Here is a 9548-nt window from a genome sequence, read left to right as displayed (position 1 = left end):
TGTGCGCTTTGCCATGTTTTCACTTCACGGCTGACACTGTCGTCATTTTCAAAGTGTGTGCCCCATAGAGAATTCTTAAGTGACCCAAGGAGATGGAAGTTGGAGGGTGTCAGCTTTGGACTGTAGGGTGGATGAGGCAATTTATCTTCAGTGCAAATGCACTCACATTGCCCAAACTCTTACGGGAATCAGTGGACTGACGGCCGCGAGTAATGAGTATGGTTGTCAGGGGCATTAAAAATGCAGTGTGTGGTCATGTTGGAAGTATGGATAAGTTCCTGCAGTCCCACTGTCGTATTTGTCCTCGGTGGCTCAGTCGGTTAGAGCGTCTGCCATGTAAACAGAGGGTTCCGGGTTCGAATCCCAGTCGGGACACACAACTGTCCCCACTGATATTTATCAACGTCTGTAAGCAGCTAAAGGTCTGGATTTCATTATCATTCCACAATCAATTTGTTCAAATTTAAACTGGCTCAGGAAGACCTCCAATTTATATTAAATTTAGTTCTTAATTATAGTTGCAAATACCGAATGTCGTTGTATTTCCTAACTTCCAGGATATCGAATAGTAAATCGAATAGCTATAGTCTAATGCAACAGCTCCAGGCAGTGTCAGCTTCGGCCATGCAGCTTGAGGCTGTTGCTGATGAGTATTAGTTGTGAGGGGCCAGACACGTGTATCTGAGGGAAGTTCTGCACGTCGCACATGTCCCACCGTGCATCCGCTACTGTGGCGGCCCCTGTTACTGCCCATACTGTGGTTGACCCCTCACCTGTGGTCGTCTGGGAGGTCTTTCTGAGTGCGGCAGGCAGCAAAGGACTACTGGGGGACCATTTCGAGGGCCTCCTCGGTTCGTCTGACGAACGGGTTTCGGGTGCTGTCTGTGACTGACAAAGTCCCTGCATCAGATGAAGTCACTCGCACTGTTCCAGAGGAAGCCTCTCAGCCCTCAAGGCAAGGGCATTCACAGAGCGTGGGAGTACTGGTAACTGGGAACTGAACTCCTGTGTAATGCATTTAATGGGGTCCCTTAGGGACATGCCTGCGAAGGAGGAGAAGGAATCCAGTGCGCACTGTTCCAGAAGTGGAATTGGTGCTTTCAGATGCCAAGAAGAGCACAGGGTGCGGACAACTGGAAATGGTGGCTCATGTCAGTACTAAAAAACTGTGTCGGCTGACGAACAGGTTGACAAACTCCTTGAGCCAGACGATGTCGCTCGCACTGCTCCAGAGAAAGCCTCTCCGATCTCGAGCTCTGGCACTACTAGTAGTTCGATCGGAAGCGACTGTCTCTGGTTTGAGGCGGCTAGCTGAGGTGCTGACGTCTGCTTGTCTTTGCTTGCAGTACCATCCTTAGCACTGACGACAGAAGCGACTGTGGTCCTTTGGTACAAAGCCGAGCGGAGGGTGTGAACCACAGGCTCAGACGGTTGTGTGACTGTGTAGCCTGCAGATTCCTCGCCTTGCGCGATAGAGTGGTGGGTTTCCGGGTTCCACCAAATAGGTCAGGGGTCCACTACATACCGATAGTGGACGCTACGTGAATGAGACTGAACGGCTTTTTTTTAGGGTAGATAGGCTCGGAAATGTACAGAAGAGGCGCGAGTCTAAACGGGTGCAGGGAAAACACGGGACGAAGGTAGACCTAGAAACAATCGGTATTGTAGCTGTAAATTGTCGTACCTTGTCGGGATAGAACCAGAGCACCCTACGTTAGTAGAAAGCACTGAATCTTAAGTTGTTATAGGTAAGGAAAGCTAGGTAAAGCATGAAATAAGTTCATCAGAAATTTTTACAGCAGACCTAAACGTACTTAGGAAGGATAGCTTAAACACAGTTGGTGGTGGAGGGTTCGTTGCAGTCAGAAGTACTTTACCTCGTCGTGACATCGAGGTATATAGTTCCTGTGAGTTAGTATGGGTAGAGGTTGAGCTTGACAAAAGGAAATAACAATTGATTCCTTTTACCGATCCACCCCCCCCCAACTCAGATGATACAGTTGCTGAAAAGTTCAAAGAAAACTTGAGTCTCATTTCTAATACACTGATGGAAAAAAATCGCAACACGAAAAGATAATTAATATAGGGAAATGAAATTTAGGGAATTCATTTGTCTAGATAACATAATTAAGTGCCGCATCACAGGTTAATGTGAGTACGACGTAGGCCACTGCAAGTGTGAAGTGCTGGTACATTAACAACCGGTGTAACCGCCAGAAAGTTGAAAGCAAGCATGCAGACGTGCGTGTATTTGTGTCGTACTGATGCCGGATGTCAGTATGTGGGATGAAGTTCCAAGTTTGTTGCACATGGTCGGCAGTAGACGGGCGGATACTGACGGTTGTGGATGACGCTCGCGTTGTCGTCCGGTGCTGTCCGATATGTGCTCCACCGGAGACAGATCTGGAGGTGAGCAGGCCGAGGCGACACGTCGGCACTCTGCAGAGCATGCTGGGTACAACAGCGGGTTTCCTGTTCGAACGCAGTTCACGAGAGGCAGCACAACACGTCGAATTACCAGTTTTGCAGTCAGGGGGCGTTGTATAGCTACGAGAGAACTACTGCTGTCGTACTAAATCTCACCCCAGACCGTAACTCCAGGTGTAGGTCCAGTGTGTCTGCCATGCAGGCAGGTTGACTCCAGGCTCTAAACTGGCCTTCATCTAACCAACACACAGCCATCACTGGCACCGAGGCAGAACCAACTTTCTTCACAAATCACAACAGGCCTCCACCCTACCCTCCAATGAGCTCTCGCCTGACACCACTGCTGTTGCAAATGGCTGTGGGTTTGGGTCAGTGGAATACACTCCACAGTGTGTATGCCTCGGAGCTGTCCTTGACGTAACCGACAGGTAGCAGTTCGTTGTCTCACTGTGGGCCAAATAGCGCTCAGATCGCTGCTGTAGATGCAATACGATGCGCCAAAGTCATACCCCGTACAGGTTAGTCTTCCACCTCGGTAGTGCCACGTGGCCGTCCGGATTTCAGTCTTTTTGCTGTCGTACGTTGTCGTCATCATTGCCGCCAGTAATCATACACAGTGGCTACGCTCCTGCCAAGTCTTTCTGCAATATAGCACAGGGATCATCCGGCTTCTCGTATCTCTACTACATGACCTCGTTCAAAGTCAGTAAGGTATTGATAATGGCTTCTTTGTCGACTTGAAGACACACCTGACCAACATCAGTTCACTACGTCCAGGCTGAAAGCTATCTAATATTCACGATCGTTACTGCCTGTGTTTAAAGCCAACCTAATATGCAGCGCCACTCTTAAGTGATTGGCATGAAATGTGAAGAAAAAAATCGTCTTCTAGTGTAGAAACACGCCTACCAACTTCCGTTTATCTTACACAACGTCTTCTTGATGTGATTTTTTTTCTGTTAATGTAGGTACTCCACTCATACAGCTGCACTTAGTGGTGACTTCAATCCACCCTCAACATGTCTGGTGAAAATACAGGTTTAAAGTCGGTGGTGGGCATAAAACGTTGTCCGAAATCGTACTGAATGCTCTTTCAGAAAATCATTTTGAGCAACTATCTCAGGACCCCACTTAAAGTGTAAATGGTTGCGAAAACATACTTGAACGCTTGGCAACAAATAAACCTGACCTAAAAGAGAATATAGTGACAGATACAGGGACCAGTAACCGCGAGGTTCTTGCAGCAAGACTGAATATCGTAACAGCCAAACCCACCTAATATAAACGCAAAATCCATCTATTTGTAAAAGCAAATAAAAACTCCCTTGACGCCTTTCCTTCCGATCTGACTACATAAGCGTAGGCCTGACATGGTTTAATTTCTAAGAAATAGTATCGATAGCAGTTGAGACATATATACCAAGTAAATAAATGATGGTATTGATACCCCATGATACACAAAACGGGTCAGAACGCTGTTACACAACCAAAGAAACTGGCACGCCAAATTTGAAAGAACGCAAAAACTCCATGATTGACGTAGTTTTACACAAGCTCGAAATTTAGGAGCACTTCAGAGCGAGATGCTTTTAATAGTTTCCGCCACGTAATACTCCCGAAATTTCGCAGAAAAATTAGAGAGGTTTTGGTCGTATGTAAAATATACCAGCGGCGAGATTCAATCTATTCCTCCGCTGCGCGATAAAAATGGTTATGTCTCTCATGACAGTGGCACTACAGCAGAGTTAATGAACACGGTTTTCCGAAATTCGTTGAAAAAACTAGAGAGAGTAAATATTCCAGTATTCTAATCAAGAACAATTGCTAACAGGAGTAACTTAAAGGAGACGTCCTTGGTGCAGCAAAGCAGGTTAAAGCGCTTAATAAAGGCAAGGCCTGCGACCGAGATTGCTAACCAGTCAGGTTCCTTTTAGAGTATGCTGATACAATAACTCCATAGTTATCAATGATATGCAACAGCTCGCTCGTAGAAAGATCCTCACCCAAGGCCTGGAAAGGTGTACACGTCATAACATTACCAAAGAAAGGAAATTGGAGTAATCCGATGAATTACATAGCGATATCACGAACGTCCAATTCCAGGAAGATTTTGAGACACTGTGTTCGAACACTATTAATTACCTTGAAGGAAACGGTTTATTGACACACAGCCAACAAGGACTCAAAATATTGTTTTTGTGAAACACAATTAGCTCTTTTTTCTCATGAAATAATGAGTGTTATTGCTTGGCGATCTCAAATTGATTCCGTAATTGTAGATCTCTAGATTTTTTATATTTCCGGAAGGCTTTTGACACAGTTCCTCATAAGCAACTTCTAATCAAATTGCGTGCCTATGGAGTACGTCAGTTGTGTGACTGGTTTTGTGATTTCGTATCAGAAGGATCACAGTTTGTAATAACTATCGGAAAGTCATCGAGTATAAAAAAAATGGCTCTGAGCACTATGTGACTTAACATCTATGATCATCAGTCCCCTAAAACTTAGAACTACTTAAACCTAACTGACCTAAGGATATCACACACATCCATGCCCGAGGCAGGATTCGAACCTGTGACCGTAGTAGTTGCGCGGTTCCGGACTGAACGTCTAGAACCGCTCGGTCACCGCGGCCGGCAGTCATCGAGTAAAGCAGGAGTAACATCTGGTGTTCCCCAAGGAAGTGTTACAGGTCCTTTATTCTTCCTGATATACAGGTCCGCGTAAGTTGTTTGCACGTATCGCTGTCTTTTAAAATCATCAGATGATCAGAAAGAATTGCAAAATGGTTTAGACAAGATGAGTACATCGTGCGAACAGTGGCAGCTGACACTAAACAACGAAAAGTGTAAAACGATTACATGATTATTAAACGAATCGCTAAATTTCAGGTCCACGATAAATCACACAAATCTGAAAGCTATAAATTTATCTAAATGCTTAAGGAGTTAAAATTACGAATAACTGAAATTGTAACGATCACGCAGATAATATTGTGGGTCAAGCAAACGAAAGACTGCGATTTACTGGCAGAACACTTAGGAAATGCAACAGGTCTACTAAAGAGACTGCTTACAGCCGTTTTCCTCTTCTGGAATCCTGGCGTGTGGTTTGGGATACGCATCAGGTAGAACTGGCGGAGGGCATCGAAAAGGTTCAAAGAAGGGCGAGAGTGTCACGGATATGACACACGATTTGGCGTGCCAATCATTAAAACATAGGCATTTTTCGTTGCGGCATGCTTTATCAACAAATTCCTATCACCGGCTTTCTCCTCAGTGTGTGAAAATATTTTCCAGACGCCTGTATACGTAGGGAGAAATGATCATCATAATAAAATAGAGAAATGAGAGTTTGCACGGAAAGAGTTAATTGTTCGTTTTTCCCGTGCGCTGTTCGATAGTGAAGTGGCAAAGAAGGTAGTTCGATGAAGCCTCTGCCGAGCAGTTAATTGTGAAATGCAGAGTTATCGTGGAGATATAGATACAGAAAATCATAGATCCGAAAACAGATCAATGACTGACCTGGAATACAAAGCCAATTTTCAACTTTTTGCATACAACTCTCGGTTATCGCGTTTCATTCTTAACGATCTCGGTCGGACGCACATACGTTTCGCAACTACTTGGTACACCCGGTATGCAGTACTGGGTGACAGCTCAGATGTTCTTTGTCAACCAGTAACGTGAATAGTATAATTAACACGCACATTAACGAAAGGAATTTGGGAACTCGTTCCCCTTCTCATATCGCTTAGCAAATAATCCATTTTTACATAAAATAACTTTTTTTTTGGGAGGGGGGGGGGGGGTATCAGAAGAAGTAAATATAACAGAGCCGTTACTAATTTGTATGTGGATCGAGGAATTGCAGAAATTAACATTTGAAATAATAAGAGCGATGAGTCTGTAACAGAGCAGCACACTCGAATAAAGAAGAATGAAAATGATAGATAAACACGACGCTTAAAGGAAATTAATAGAGAACAGAAATGCAGTTACGGAGGCCTGTGGCAGAGCCCTGTGGCATATGGTCGTCAACATTCGAGATTACGCTCAATGATTGGAAGGTAACAGAAAACTGGTAACACTTGTTGCCCTCTTAATGGAAACCAGCATTCTGAAAGAGCAGAACAAAGAGAGAAGACGATCAGAACAGTAATTAGTTCAAAGGACTGTACAAATAATAAGCGTCTATACGCTTCTGCACAAAGAAAAATTATTTTAAGAAATTAGAAATCTCCAAGATCGGATAGCATTCCTCCACAAGTAATAAAAGCCTTAACTAACATTTACCTGTGTGAAATGTGTAACGACCTCCTCTAGCAGGTAAGGACGGAATAGTTTTGAAATGGTTGTAGTCATAAAGGATGTGATGAAAGTAACGTGGAACGGAGAATGAGAGACAATGAAATACGCGAGCAGGTAAGACACTGTAACATCGTCGAAGTGGTAATGAAGAGAAGGTTGAACGGGACGGTCATATAGCAAGAAAAACTGAAATTAGACTGTCTAGAATAGCATTTTGCAGGACAATAACTGGCGCGAGAGAAAAAGGTCAGAGAATAAGATGACTAATTGGCGCCCCGGAGGACAAACTAGGAAGAACCTCAGCAGAATATGAACAAGTAGCGCAAAAGAAATGGATGAGGTTAGAACAGTAGGGGTATGTTTTACAATGTCCTTGCCGCATGTGAAGCAAAAAGATTGTCAGTAAAGGGAAGATCAAGTATCCGATGATAATCAAATCTAAAAGACCTATTATGTCTCTTAAACGTTATGTGTAAGGTGTTCGAAAGGCTGGTATGAAAAACTTTGCCAAACCATAAACCACTACACGGCATTAGCCATGAGCCCTACCCGGTTTCAGAGAGCAACTCAACGAAAGACGAAATAACAAAGGCTGTCTCGCCTGCGGCAGACAACTCATTCTACGCGCAGGTGCTTTCAGTATCGATTTGGGCTTGTCAATCAGGGCGAGAAGTGCCTATTAGTGGTTGCAGAAGGAAGATTAAACGGAAGAGCGTAAGACACTTGTAACTTAGGCCTATACAAATAAGAGGTTCAAGATTGTATATTACAGCTGTGGCCGAAGTCCGACACAGGTAGAACAATATGAGAATTTACCTGCACAAAATCAAAAGACGCACACAGGATACTTGCGTTTCTGCCAGGATACACGATGTGGGACTGCGTGCTCTACGAAAATGACGCATTCTGCAGGCACGAAGGACGGCCGGCCCCAAAAGCATTACCGAGGGGCGAGTAGACATGGCATATCTGCAACTGCACAGCCCGGGGGGACGTTCAAAGATATTTAGCCACCCGGTAACATCTACAACTACGTCTGCACGCATACTCTGCAAATGACGCTTAACTATCTGGCAGTGTGTTCACCGAACCGCCTTCATGATAATTCTCTGTCATTCTACTCGAACAGAGCGCGGAAAAAAGAGGACATCTATATCTTCTCGAGCGAGCTCTGATTTCCCTTATTTTATTATGATGATCGATTCTTCCTGTTTGGGTCGACGTCAACAAATTATATTCACATTCGGAGGAAAAATTCGTGAGAAAATCCTGCCGCAAAGAGAAACATCTTTGTTTTGATAACGCCCACACCAAATCATACATCACGTCCGTGATACTCTGTCTCCTGTTTTTCGACAATACAAAATCTGTTGTCCTTCTTTGAACTTTCTCGATGTGCTCCGTCAACCCTGCCTGCTAAAGACCCCACACCGCGCAGCAGCACTCCAAAATAGGACGGACAAGCGTAGTGTACGCAGTCTCTGTAGCAGATCTGTCGCATCTTCTAAATGTGCTGCCAATAAAACGCAGCCTTTCGTTAGCCTTCTCCACAGCCTTTTCTATGGGTTCTTTCCAATTTATGTTATCTGTAATTGTAATTCCTAGGTATTGCTTGAATTATGGCCTTCAGGTTTGACTGATTCATCGTGTAACCGAAGTTTAACGGATTCCTCATACGGATGAACTCACATTTCCCATTATTTAGGGTCAGTTGCCAATTTTGCACCGCACAGATATCTATTCTGAATCGTTTTGCAACTGTTTTTGATCTTCTGATGTCCTTGACAGATATTCTCTGAAGGCTGATGATATTGTCTTTTAAATCGTTTGTACAGATAACGAATAACATAGAACGTATAAGACTATCTTCGGAAACACCATAAATCACCTCTGTTTTACTCAATGACTTTCCGTCAGTTACTACGAACTGTGACCTCCCTGACAGGAAATCACGAATTCAGTCGCATTACTGAGAGGATATTCCGCAAGCAGGCAATTTGTTTACAAGCGGTTTGTGAGGTACAATATCAAAAGCCTTCTGGAGATCTAGAAATGCAGCATCAGTATGAAATCCCTTGTCAACAGCAATCAGCACTTCGTGTGAGCTAGTTGTGTTTCACAAGAACGATGTTTTTTCTTCTAAATTCGTGTTGACAATGAGTCAGAAGGCCAATAAAAGTTCCTGAATCCTGCGGCATATCGGCGCTATAGATTTCTTGTCAGTCAGTATTCTCAAAGGATGGAGTAATGGCCAGTGAGCCCGGCAATCAGTGGACGCAGCGACCTGTTTAGAGCGTTGGTTGCGTTAGTGCTAGTCATTGCACAAGTACCTATTCTGACACTGCATCGAAAATTGTGTAATCGATTGCAGTGGAGGAAGAAACTGAGGTAGCTTCAAAACAGGTCCGTTTGCAGAAGACAACTTTCAGTAGTGTAGTAGTATTGGTTCCACAAAAACAGAGTAATTCTAACGAAGAAGCAAACGAGAGAAGTGTATTTATTGTAGTCATAGAAGCACTAGTACAGTAGCAGCAATTGTGGTTGGGCAATTCGTTCCGCTGTCAATATTTGTTTCTTAGTGGCAGAATCTAATTTCTCTTTTCTTCCTTCATTTTTCTGTTTGTACTATTCTGTAGTATTAGTGTTTCTGTAATATTAGTATGTAGCAAGTAGTGATACACGTTAGACATACAATTTATTTTTGTACTAAAATTTGTAAATTGTATTGCATTTTTCAGTTACTCAGATAATGGGCTTTAGTTGCGAAGCACCACTTACTGAGCCACTCAAATATGTGTTCTGTTTTCTGCT

General features: G+C 43.7%; 1 non-coding gene across 1 annotated transcript; it reads left to right on the top strand.

Moving 5' to 3' along the window:
* Positions 1–300: 300 nt before the first annotated feature.
* Trnat-ugu (transfer RNA threonine (anticodon UGU)) lies at positions 301–375 on the top strand. The gene has a single exon. It is a non-coding gene; the product is annotated as a tRNA-Thr (tRNA).
* The last annotated feature ends 9173 nt before the right edge of the window (positions 376–9548 follow it).

This window comes from Schistocerca gregaria, chromosome 4 (genome assembly GCF_023897955.1).
Source record: "Schistocerca gregaria isolate iqSchGreg1 chromosome 4, iqSchGreg1.2, whole genome shotgun sequence".
NCBI lineage: Eukaryota > Metazoa > Arthropoda > Insecta > Orthoptera > Acrididae > Schistocerca > Schistocerca gregaria.
Note: the sequence above shows the minus strand (reverse complement) of the source record. Positions and strands in the feature narration are given on the sequence as shown.